Genomic DNA, 13,791 nt, shown 5'->3' on the forward strand with positions numbered 1-13,791 from the left:
GGGAGTTTAGTTTTCCTCCATTTTCGCTCAGCTGCCCGCAGCCCTATTCTGTAAACTCGCAATGAGTTACTCAGCCAATGAGCAGGAGGGGAGGGCCAAGCCGGCTGGGAGGAAAGGGGACCCTGTGAGTCATAGGATGTGGACGAGTGTAGTGTCGATACTAGTAATTATCATGTACCTACCCAGGAGCAAGCAACTGAATGTAACGTGAAACCCAGTAGGGTATAATCTTTATAAWTACTATTTGGTTACAATATAACAGTCTTTGTAGACAACAGGCTAACCAGAATAAATTAGGAGACACGAGAACATTAGGTATAACCCTTGAGTTACATTGAACTTACAATATTTAACAACCAACTCTGTAATTACAATGTTGTTACAAGGTATATACATGTATTTACAATGTACTTATCCAGGACCAAGAAACGTATTTTAAAGTGAAGTGACATGCGCTTTACTTTGTAGTTACAATGTAACAACATTTGCAGACAATAGGCAAACCAGGAAAAATAAGGACAGGAACATTTTACAGTTTGCTGTTTCTTTTAATAGATTTGACAAAGATTCCTATTTAAACAATTTAAATTAAATTCCCCATTTCAGACTCAAAGCAATAACTTTACAATCCTGGGTTGTAAAAGCTAGCTATCTAGCTAGCATTTATTTCTCCATTATTCATTAATGTAGCTTGCTAGGCACTGGCACAATGTCAACACCATTTTTTAACATTTTCACTGACTCGAACATCATGATTAGTTTTTCCGAGTGACTCATTCATTTGAGTCGTTCGTTCAATATGCTTTCCGCAATGAATACAGACGGATTCATATGCATACCTCCGGCTCAGCTGCTCCGGAGATCACCAACTGTCTATCATAAGTGCGCAGGAAAATAAATCTTCAGAACTGATTACTGATAATTAATCAATGCAATTAATTGATTACCGTATGTTATCAATGAACACAGGTTTGTAAAACATWAACAGCCTGCCTCTGCTCAACAAGCTCGAACTCAAGAACTAATCATTTGACCGGCTGCTGCTGTTCACAAACTATATTGTGCTAATCTCCCTCGCGAGAGGCTTGTGGAATCATGATTCTTTAGGGTTTTTAGTTCATTGTTAACTAGTAGGAGGTCTTGTCAACTCTTGCTTGCTCTGGGCATTACTGAATCAAATAAATGAAATGAGTTGAAAGATTTGTTCTTTTGAATGAACGAGATGAAAAGATCCCAGTCAGTAAAAAGAGRCGAACTTCCATCACTAGTGAGAAAGTGTGTTGTCACTTCCTGGGGACAGCCTAGCGTTCTTCGGACTTCTTATTTTTCTTTGTTTGAATGTGCAAATAAATAAACTAAATAGTGAACAAAAAGGTTACTAAATGTTTAGAGTTTTTTTGGACGATTTTGTAGTAGTTCACCAGAAAATGACATCACACTGACCTCTCACCTCTCACACTCTCCTCCGCAGCAAAGATCATGGATACACTGACAAGATGCATGTCTCTCCGCCCTAATAATGGGAGTCGTTCTCCACAAAGCGGCACGGCGGGCTGTCTAGCTCCCARCTATCCTTTCTTTGGATTGGTAGATACATCTCATTATTGTATTCCTTTTTTGAATWTTCGATGAGGGTTGTTGACGTCAACCGCCTGTATTCAGTGGAGAGAAATACTATGCTACTAGATCATGCCATGAATATGCATAGCCATCTCATGACAACTCCGATATAGTGTTTTTTCTCAAAGTTCCCTCCCGGGATGTCATGTGTCCTACTTATATCAGTACACTCGTAACAACTTAAGTAGCACAAAACTTCTATTCGATCAAATAAACCTCACGTAGCAAATAAGCCATTCATGTTTTTGTTGACCAAATTCGACACTCTCTCATTAACCTCCATACAATATACATATACCAGATGTTGTCAGAGGAAGGCCCTAAAAATTGTCAAAGACTCCAGCCACCCTAGTCATAGACTGATCTCTCTGCTACCCCATGGCAAGCTGTACCGGAGTGCCAAGTCTAGGTCCAAAAGGCTCCTCAAGGATTGGTGTCCCGCTAGCGGGACAACTTCCGGTGAAGCTGGAGGGCACGTAATTCAAATAAATTCTAATAGTTATTATTGCAATTAAATATTTAGGTACATATAAGTATCTTATATCGMCTGAAAGCTTAAAATCTTGTTAATCTAACTGCACTGTCCAATTTACAGTAGCTATTACAGCGAAAACATGCCATGCGATTGTTTGAGGACGGCGACCCACATCAAAATATTTTTTCCACCGGCTCAGGTTTCATACATTCACATATAAAGATTAAATATTCACTTACTTTTTGAAAATCTTCCTCTGATTTGTCTTCCAAAGGGTCCCGGCGATAAAAATTAGTGTCATTTTGTTAGATAAAATCATTTTTGTATCCCTAAAAGTCTGTTTAGTTGACGCCATCGATTTGAGTAATCCACTCGTTCAACTTGAAGAGAAAGGAATCCTAAAARCTACCCCTAAACTTTRTTTCAACAAGTCAAAATACGTTTATATTTACTKCTCAGACACCCTAAAATGTAATCAAACTATAATATTTATTTTGMGAAAGAAGTATGTTCAATAGGAAACCGATTTTAGCAGGTGCGCAACTTCATCATGGCTCGCCATGACATGGATTTCTAAGACTCTGTCCTCATACAAAAACTGTTATTTCTTATTCMTTTTTGAAGTTACAAGCCTGAAACTTTGAACATAGACTGCTGACACCCTGTGGAAGCAATAGGAATCCATGGAGCTATTTTACAATATGAGCTWTCTCTTGCATTTCTAAGAGGATTGTCTCTCAAAATTGTTTTATTCTGGTTGGTTTTTATTTGGATTTTATCCTACCATATCTATTGTGTTATATTCTCCTACATTATCTTAACATTTCTACAAACTTCAAAGTGTTTTCTTTCCAATGGTACCAATTATATGCATATCCTGGCTTCAGGGCCTGAGCTACAGGCAGTTTGCTTTGGGCACGTCACTCAGGCGGAAATGGAGAAAAAGGGGCCTTATCCCTAAGTTAACAGCTTCTACCCTCATGCCATTAGACTGCTAAACAGTTAATCAAATGGCTACCCGGCCTGTATGCATTGACCCCCTTTTTTACACTGCTGCTACTCGCTGTTTACTATCTATGCATAGTCACTTTACCTCTACCAACATGCAGGGTTGGGTAGGTTACTTTATAATCCGTTACAATTATCAGTTACCTGTCCAAAATTGTAATCAGTAACATAACTTTTGGATTACCTGAACTCAGTAACGTAATCTGATTACATTCCGTTACTTTWAGATTACTTTCCAATTAAGAGGCATTAGAAGAAGACTAAAATGTATGTTACCAATTGAACGACATCTATTGAAGGATAAATCAATGTTAAAGTTTACATAGCTGGCCATTTATGGATGTTACATTTTACTTTATGGGTTGGTTATGTAGGCTTCTTCTAACCCATCGCTTTCTACTACATATAATAATACWATTAAATTATATCTTTACGTTATAAACCAAAGTCTATCAGAATTCCAGTCATTCCCTTGATCTTCAAGAATAGGATTTGGAAATATGGAAGTATAGATTAGCCAAATTGTTTTACCTGAGCATAAKCTCAAAACTAAGGARTTATTAGCCAGCCCTACTCGGTTGTTTATGATTTTGTTGTCATGGAGAACTGATTGGGCTCATTGATTTGAAAAATAAACGCTGCGCTCATGGAATGGCATGSTTTGAGCACTACTGAAAAGCGCTGAATGAATGCTATATTCTACATTTGCTATAGGCCTGTTGTTTACCTTTTTGTTGGTGACACTTTGATATCTTGATAATATGCAGCTGTTTAAAGGGCAAATCCCCCAAAGAAACAATAACAAAACGGCTGCCCAGCTTCTGTTTTGGTACTGTTTTGGTACAAATCTAAGGGATGGGCCTGGAGAAATGTAACCACTCTCAGATTAATAGACAGAGCTGTGGATACAAGGACTGACTATACATGATATCAACATTAAGTCCAAAAATGGATGTAGCAACTACAGATTGTCCCTTTAGTCTATCAAAAGTGTGCYAGTTTGAGCATGTGTCCATTAGGCCTATTTTTTTTTTTTTTATCAGCATGAATTAGATTGAGCAATAAAAGCCCCACTTTTATTCCATAGGTTGGGATCCGCACTATGCAGCTGTTGCAAGAGCGCATTTTTCACTGGCTGTCGACTGGTTTCGAAAACAATGAGCAGCTTAAATTTCTTGAATTCAACCATTATTTGGTTCAAATACACATTTAGATTTGTGAACAGCCATCCACAACAACCACAATCCGTAAAGCGCAAATAGCTAAATGAGAGAGTAGTAGTGTGWCTCACATCAATGCTCTATGTAGATATCAATAATAAGTGATATCAGTATCGCCGTAGACTACACCACTGCTGTCATCCTTACCTCCAAGCGTTTATTTAAATTGGATAATCTTTGGATGCCGACAGRAGTCGCACCATTGGAAGACCTAGCTTGYACTGTAGCTCTTTTCCCGCGATCTATCAAACCCATTTGGTGTGTCATCATAGTGGTCTCTGACTTGTGGTCAGACTCACTCAGGTGGAACAAACTTAAACGTGTGCCTTTTTTCAATGCTGATTTGATTGTCATTGAGAAAACAGAGAAGTGTCAAAGATTATTTTTCACAAACATCCTTTCTAAATTTCTAAGTAATCCTGGTAATAATCATCTAGTTTTTCAAACGTATCTGTAATCTGATTACAATATTTTTGCTGGTGAGGTAACCAATTACAGTTACCGTTTTTTTGTAACCCTTACATGTAATATATTGGATGGAATCCGTTACTCCCCAACATGTACATATTACCTCAATTACCTCAACTAACCTGTACTCCCGCACATTGACTCGATATAGGTACAGGTATATAACCTTGTTATTGTTATTTTCTTGTGTTACTTTTTTCTTACTTCAGGTTATTTTATTTTTGTCTTTATTTTTTTCACAAATATTTTATTACTTACTTTTTTTTAAATTCTGCATTGTTGGTTAAGGACTTGTAAGTAAGCATTTCACGGTACACTTTTGTATTCGGCGCATGTGAAAGTTGCTTGTTGGGCAAAACAATGAAAAKAATGCAACCTGCTGGAGGGAGACYGTACTGTGTTCGAATACTCATCCTCGCAAGCTTGCTACATTAATGAATAAGGGGGAAATGCTATCTAGCTTGCTTTACCACCCTGTCTTACTTATTTTTACTAACTAAAATAGTTATTGCTTTGAYTCTGAAATGGAGAATTGAATTTGAATGGTTGTGAATATGAATCTTTGGCAAATCCATTGAAGAAAAGTAATCTGAAAAAAAGTTTTCCCACCTCCTTATTTACATTGTAAGTACAAAGTCATAAGACAATTCACTTCGCTTTACATGAAGATGCTTACTCCTGGGTAAGTACATTGTAAATAAATGTATATCTCTTGTAACAACATTGTYATTACAGAGTTGGCTGTTAATGCTTTATACATTTTAAGTAGAATGTAACTAATGTTCTCCAGTCTCCTCTATTTTCAGTCTGCAAAAGTTGTTATATTCTAACTACATGGTAATTATAAAGATTATACCCTACTGGGTTTCACTTTACATTAAGTTGCTTGCTCCCGGCTAGGTACATGATAATTACAAGGATATCCTATTAAAACACATTGTTCTTACATTACATTTGATTRGGGATAGCCTTTGAGCCAGGTCATAACATAGAAATAAACTKATTGAAAATGACCGGTAGTTAATGACAATAGTTACAATTGTTGCAAACATACCCTAGCCTATTTATCAACCCTGGTATTGCATGTGTATTCGACGGCAGTGGCACCTTGTAACAAGGTCAGATTTTGGTTAGAGTTATTAACATGGTAATTCACAGGTAACTTTCAAGCGTGTAATTACAAAACATTAGTTACARAGTGGAACAAGAAAATGTGTAATAACATCAGTAAATACATGCGGAGTAACCTTCAGCAAGTGGATATGTAAATACACATTTCAAATTGTGCAATAACTGCTAGCGCTACAACCTTCCTACCATGTAATTACATAGTAACACCTATGTAGTACTATGTTGTTACTACAGTTTTTTTACGGTGTAGTTAAATAGTAATAGGGGCAACTTTATGTAAAGCGTTACCAACATTTGTATCACCATTCGATGAAATGASTTTGTATTGTGTAATGACCTACGGTAGCTATTATTCATTGTTAGGGCATGTGTTAAAGGATTCTTATGTGTTTATTATTATCATCCATTGTTTGGGGATGTTTTGAGTTGGGATAATATGTAGGTACATACACTGTATAATATTGCTCTACATAATTACAATGGAATTATACAATGTTTAGCTTAGTTTATATGGTGATTGTAATGTGTGGTATTTTTCTCTGTGATTCATCTTTGATTTATCATATGTAGTGGTGCTACAGTATCTAAAATACTTACTCTGTTTTCAGGCGGGCCAACCAAACCCCACAGTGAAGTTYTACGTGGTGAATTTGTACGGGCCGACCCATACACAGGAGCTCACACCACCAGACAGCCTCAAAATAAGGTGTGATACATAATGATATTGAAAACAAATCTTGGAAAGTTTTCTTTTTGGAGAGACAAGGTCATTTTCAATCAATAATAACTGTGGTTGCTCTCTCTCGTAGGGAGCACTATGTAGCCATGGTCAAGTGGATCAGTAAAACCAAGACAACGGTCAGGTGGATGAGCCGTGCCCAGAATGTGTCAATCCTGACCGTGTGTGACACCACCACAGGAGCCTGTGTTAAGGTGAGAAGAATGGCATTCTGGGTATGGAGGGGGGGGGGGGGGTCATATTATATTGTTATATTGGCAGTGGGAGGAGAGAGCAGACAATGCACTGACTGTTATTGCTYTGCTACTGTACCAAAGGGAAAGAGATTGTTTACTCGAATGCCTCATCTGAAAGTCCTGTATGAGTTCTATGTCAACAGTTTACAGTATGGGCTTAGCACCTGTTGTGTTGTTTGGTGTGCTTTTTACTCTGCATGCTAAAGGGTGCTTGTAAAGGGGTGTAGCCACGTTCTGTTTACCCACCATTTTGAAGAAGAAGATTATCTRGTGGCATTTATCAGATAAACACACTATAAATCACATTCATTGTTCTATCATTTTTTACTGGGAAGCTTTTATCATCTCCTAGAACTGTTTTCATGAACACGAAAGTAAAGATTTATCCTTCCCACGATTTGTTTTGATTGCAGAGTGTTATTATAAGTTTTGTCTGGAACAGGGCAGAGCAGCAGTCCCCTGTGGGGAAAGCGTGGCAGTATATGGGAAACGGTTCAGTTTTACTGTTCCAGGGTCAGGCCCCACAGATGGCTAGAGCACAACCAAACAGGCTCTCCAGCCAAGAAGCTGCTTCGCCTGGGCCCGGACTCATCTTCTCTGCCAGGGCTTTTGTCCTTGTCTGCAATGGGTTTTAATGAAAGAGCACAAATTCTGGCATTTTAAAGTATTGGGGAAGAAAGGGAATTGGATGATTTTGAAGGGCTTTGAGCTGTCTTGTGGAATGGTTAATTGGTTAAAACGGGACATYCTATTAACTGTTAACATTTTGGTCTTTCTATTTCAGAGGCATGAGGAGACCTCAGAGCTCTGGCTTTCCAAGCAGGTAAAACATCTTAACTCCTGTAAAGTCAGTCATGGTCAAACATATCAAATCAAAGTTTCATTCCATTTAATTCAATAGATCTTTATTGTGCACATTGGWAATGATTGGCCTAAAATGCCAACACATGAATATTACTAGTCTATTATACACAATCTCTGTGGTCATATAATGATCATAACACTCAAAAGTAAAATGTTTGCTGTGTTTGTTTCTGCAGAACCAGGAACCAGTGTTCTCCAGGGACGGCAGCAGATTCTTCCTGACGGTGCCCGTCAAGCAAGGCGGGCGCGGAGAGTTCCATCACATCGCCATGTTCACCACACAGGTATAGGATCAAGTCGCCATGGTTACCGAACCGATGGGGGTCACTCATGTCACCATGGTTACCACTCAAAGTGTTCTGTTGCTATAATTTCCASCATGCTGAGGGTAATATCTCTGTGGTTACAGAACAAGAAGTGAGGGTCTTGCTGCTGATGATGAATAAGTTGTTTTTATAGATATGTAAGATGACTCTTCTAATTGTTTATTTCCTGTGTCTGTTCCCCTTCCTCCCTCCAGTTCAGAGCAGATCAAAATGAAGTCCGCCATCTTACATCAGGGAACTGGGAAGTAACTAAGATCCTGGCCTATGATGAGAGCAACGACAACATGTGAGTGTCTCTTCTGGGCTGTGCATAATATATGAATAATGAGGATTCAGGTATTGTGCATACAGTGGTTCTTCCTTTAAAAGTTGCGTCATACTGCAGCACACCTTGCGGGCTGCAGCAGAATTCTGTGGAACGTTATTTAATTGTCAGCCATTGTTACCATTAATGCTAGTTAGTGCTAGTTTGACCACCAGAGGGAATCTTTGAGAAGCATTTGATAGCCTTCAATATTGGCTATACGAGCGAATTTAAAAACTTTTTTGTAAGAACATAGATTATGGGATGGATTTTAAGAAATGTAGCTTAATTAATTTGATTAATATTATGGTGTTTCTATTCCAAGAAAAACGAAATCCTCAGGGTTTACGTTAGTTTGGAATGGAAAATATGGTGCTGTACAACGTGACGGTCGGGAGTAGGCTACAGTACTAAGAGCATAACATTTCCACACCATAATTGTAGTCTAACCAATACCCAAACAGAAATATTGATATTAATAATAATAATAATCTCTTTGTTTAAAAAATAACGATATTTTGGAGATTATTTTGTTTTCAAATAACCTAAAGTGAGCGAGAGCCATTCTTGAACATGGGGTGAGACATTCTTACTAATTTGTAAATAAAGCCAGTTTGTTATTCAGAATGATTTATTTCTGTTTTTAGAGGGAGAGAAACCAAAAGCCCACCGTGTCCTCATGGGTCTCCCAGTCGCGGCCGGCACGGGTATGGAACCAGCATCTGTAGCAATGCAGTTTGCACTGCGATGTGGTGTCTTAGACCCCTGCGCCACTCGGGAGGCCCCATCTGCAATGTTTTTAATGCTCGGGGATTCGATCTTGCAACCTTCCGGTTATTAGTCCAATGCTCTAACCGCTAGGCTACCTGCCACCATATTGTCCTGCTAATAGCCAATCCTAMAAACGTTGTTTGCAGAATTCACAAKCTGCTACGCTTGTGAAYAAACAGAGTTAATAATGATAATAATAATACTTTTCCCCCCTTCCACATGTTAAAGGTTCCAATTGATAATTGATATCAATTAGTATATTTGAGTTTAACCACAACATTTGTTGTATTATGTGTTCTGTCTTTTCTGGTGGATAAAACTGAAATTGCAACCAATCATGGCCGGTTGTGATACAGCCAACCTAACTAAGAAATACATTTGACGATACAATTCTCCCCCTACCCTCCATTTTGGCAAGAGTCTATTGTCCTGCTAATAGCCCATAATGGCGCAGTACWACGTGACCGGTCGGGAGTAGGCTACAGTGCTACAGTAAGAGCAAAATAATCCTAACATTTCCACACCCTAATRGTWGTCTAACCAATARCCAAACGGAGATTCAGTGAAAATAAAAAATCTTGTTGATTTATCAAGACCAGTCCCCATGCATGTCTCAGAGCAGTGCTGTCTTGACCACTGAATGCTGTTCCTTCCATTCATTTTGAAAGAGTATTTTCCAGTAAGCAACAATTTGTTTACCTTCCTTAGCCTACTTTGTTCCAATATTTCTGTAATTTAGTGATATGTATTCCCATAGTAATTCATTATGGATCCATATCGAAATAAACATCTGCATTTTGAAAGGGTCTTTCTATCATTATTATTATTAACGAAAGCATAAAGATGCTGATAAAGAAATACAGCACTTTACAGTATATGCTTCATCCAACATGTTGCGGTTGCATGAGGTCGCCCACACGCACTTTAAACATTTGGTTAATAAAGCATTTAAAGCATTTTGAAGATAGAAGCTGCCTGCATTTAAAAAAAAAAAAATTGTTCACCTTTATTTAACCAGGTAGGCTAGTTGAGAACAAGTTCTCATTTACAACTGCGACCTGGCCAAGATAAAGCAAAGCAGTGCGACACAAACAACAACACAGAGTTACACATGGAATAAACAAACATATAGTCAGTAATACAATAGAGAAAGTCTATATACAGTGTGTGTGTGCAAATGAGGTAGGATAAGGGAGGTAAGGCAATAAATAGACCATAGTGGCAAAGTTATTACAGTATGGCAAATTAAACACTGGGGTGATAGATGTGCAGAAGATGAGTGTGCACGTAGCGGTACTGGGGTGCAAAGGAGCAAAATAAAAAAATAAAAAATAACAATATGGTGATGAGGTAGTTGGATGGGCTTTTTTATTAGGCTACTATTTGTTTATTAGACTACTGTGCCATCTGACAAGTAAACATGGCCTACAGTACATACTGTGGTAAACATGGTAAAGTTTCTAATTCCTGACATAAGGGAAAGCAGGCCATGTCCAGACTTTCTCGGTGACCTCAAGTACTCATTAACTCTGTCTTTAATGTTTTTGGGTTGCGTCAGCCATGGACAGAAACTTCTTGAGACACAGTATTAATGATGAACACCCGGAGTTCACTGGTAAGCCACATTTGCCTRGGGACCCATCCCAGTTGGTATTCGGTGTATCTCTTTAGTTACACATCCTTGGAATAGCAGAACAGCATAACGGTCCTTGCTGTGCCTGGTGAGCAGTTGGTCAAGTTCTGTTGTCAGAAGCAGAATGGAAATGTCAGGGTGAACTGACGAGCTGAAGAACCCGCCAGGTATGTTAACTCTGCCTGTCGGAGGTGGAGTTCCAGAGCTCACAGGTGTGCCTGGCATGGATTGTGACTCCATCTCGTTCCTCGCCCTCTTCAATGCGTCATTCTCCACCTGACTTTCCGCCAATGACGCCTGACTCTCTGCCAATGATGAGTGACTCTCTGCCAATACCGCCTGGCTCTGGACCACTGCATCAGCTGTCGCCCGTATCTCTGCCCTCAGATAATGTTTCTCTTTCTGCTGGTCTGCCTTCAAGGGTGGAGTTTGGYGAGGGSTGAGGAGTACTGGAAATGTGTGATTTTCAGCTCACAATAGGCCATAAGTATACAGCAGTTCGCCGATTGTCTTCACTTTGATTATGCTGTAACAACATACTGTAGCACCATGACCAGGATCTCTATTCATTTGAGTAAGCAGATTAAGGCTTTCAGGAGGAACAGAAAATCTAGTACAGACAATAAAAAAAAAAAACATCAATTAGTATATTTGAGTTAAACCACAATATTTGTTCTATTGTTTGTTCTGTCTTTTCTGGTGGATTAAACTGAAATTGCAACCAACTTTCTTTGGCTTGTTTAAAAAATAACAATATTTTGGAGATGATTTTGTTTTCAAATAACCGAAAGTGAGCGAGAAAAAGGCCATTCTTGAATGGGGTGAGACATTCTTACTCATTTGTAAGTAAAGCTAGTTTGTTATTTAGAATTTCTGTATTTCTGTTTTTAGAGGAAGAGAAACCAAAAGCCCACTGTCGCCTCATGGGTCTCCCGGTCGCGACCGGCAAGGGTATGGAACCAGCATCTGTAGCAGCGCGGTTTGCACTGCGATGCATTGTCTTAGACCGCTGCGCCACTCCGGAGGCCCCGTCCACAAAGATTTGAATGCTGATCAATTGCCTTGCACAAAGTATCAAAATACAGAGGTGTTGGCAGGAGTCTAATGTCCTGCTAATAGCCCATAATGCACTATTATAATACATGATGTCCAGGTCAGGATATCCAAAACATTTATTTATTAAAGACTATCAGAAAGAACYTTGCTACTTAATTATTTTGATCCAAAGCCATGAATGAGTGAGTCACTCAGCTATATGTAGGTGCCGAGGCTATATGACTGCGCCATCAACTTGATTATTTAGCAGACATAACTTGATTATATTCAGTCAACACATACAGTTGAAGTCGGAAGTTTACATACACCTTAGCCAAATACATTTAAACTCAGTTTTTCACAATTCCTGACATTTAATCCTCGTAAAAATTCCCTGTCTTAGGATCACCACTTATTTTAAGAATGTGAAATGTCAGAATAATAGGAGTAACTCCCCATTGTGCTGTCTGGTGCAATTAAGCAGTGATGCAGGGTACCGTCTAAACAACAAATGACCTCTAAGTCACGCAGCATAATTTCAAAACTTTTAGTTGAGCAACCAGTGTATACACGTATAACAGTGTTGTATGGCTAGGTGATAGATAGTTAGGCATCTGGACACAGACTCATGTTGATATGAGTCCCATATGTGATAACGCCGGACATTTAACCATGAAAATTACATTAATCTTAATTCATCACATTCCTCACCGATTCTTGACACAAAGGCATCTCATACATAGCAGCACCTAGTCTGGTCGACAGATCATATAAACTCAGCAAAAAATTACTTCCTCTCACCGTCAACTGCGTTTCTTTTCAGCAAACTTAACATTTGTAAATATTTGTATGATCATAACAAGATTCAACAACTGAGACCATGAACTGAACAGTATCCACAGACATGTGACTAACAGAAATTTAATAATGTGTCCCTGAACAAAGGGGGATCAAAATAAAAAGTAACAGTCAGTATATGGTGTGGCCACCAGCTGTGTTAAGCACGGCAGTGCATCTCCTCCTCGGGACTGCAAAATATTTGCCAGTTCTTGCTTTGAGATGTTACACCACTCTTCCACCAAGGCACCTGCAAGTTACTGGACATTTCTGGGGGGAATGGCCCTAGCCCTCACCCTCCGATCCAACAGGTCCCAGACGTGCTCAATGGGATTGAGATCCGGCTCTTCGCTGCCATGGCAGAACACTGACATTCCTGTCTTGCAGGAAATCACACACAGAACGAGCAGTATGGCTGGTGGCATTGTCATGCTGGAAGGTCATGTCAGGATGAGCCTGCAGGAAGGGTACCACATGAGGGAGGACGATGTCTTCCCTGCAACGTACAGAGTTGAGATTGGCTGCAATGACAACAAGCTCAGTCCGATGATGCTGTGACACACCCCCCAGACCATGATGGACCCTCCACCTCCAATTGATCCCGCTCCAGACTACAGGCCTCGTGTATGCCCAATCCTTCGAAGATAAACGCAATCCCATCACCCCTGGTGAGACAAAACTGTGACTCGTCAGTGAAGAGCACTGTCCAGCGATGGTGGGTTTGTGCCCATAAGCGACGTTGTTCCCAGTGATGTCTGGTGAGGACCTGCCTTACAACAGGTCTACAACACCTCAGTCCAGCCTCTCTCAGCATTTTGCGGACAGTCTGAGCACTGATGGAGGGATTTTGCGTTCCTGGTGTAACTTGGGCAGTCGTTGTTGCCACCTGTACCTGTCCCGCAGTGTGATGTTCGGATGTACCGATCCTGTGCAGGTGTTGTACACGTGGTCTCCACTGCGAGGACGATCAGCTGTCCATCCTGTCTCCCTGTAGCGCTGTCTTAGGCGTCTCATAGTACGGACATTGCCATTTATTGCCCTGGCCACATCAGCAGTCCTCATGCCTCCTTGCAGCATGCCTAAGCACGTTCATGCAGATGAGCAGGGACCACTGGGCATCTTTC

General features: G+C 39.8%; 1 pseudogene; it reads left to right on the forward strand.

Moving 5' to 3' along the window:
* LOC111972648 (inactive dipeptidyl peptidase 10-like) overlaps window positions 1-13,791 on the forward strand; it is a 362,938-nt pseudogene that overhangs the window by 283,494 nt on the left and 65,653 nt on the right.

The sequence above is a fragment of the Salvelinus sp. IW2-2015 genome, linkage group LG2 (assembly GCF_002910315.2).
Source record: "Salvelinus sp. IW2-2015 linkage group LG2, ASM291031v2, whole genome shotgun sequence".
NCBI classification, from domain to species: Eukaryota; Metazoa; Chordata; class Actinopteri; order Salmoniformes; family Salmonidae; genus Salvelinus; species Salvelinus sp. IW2-2015.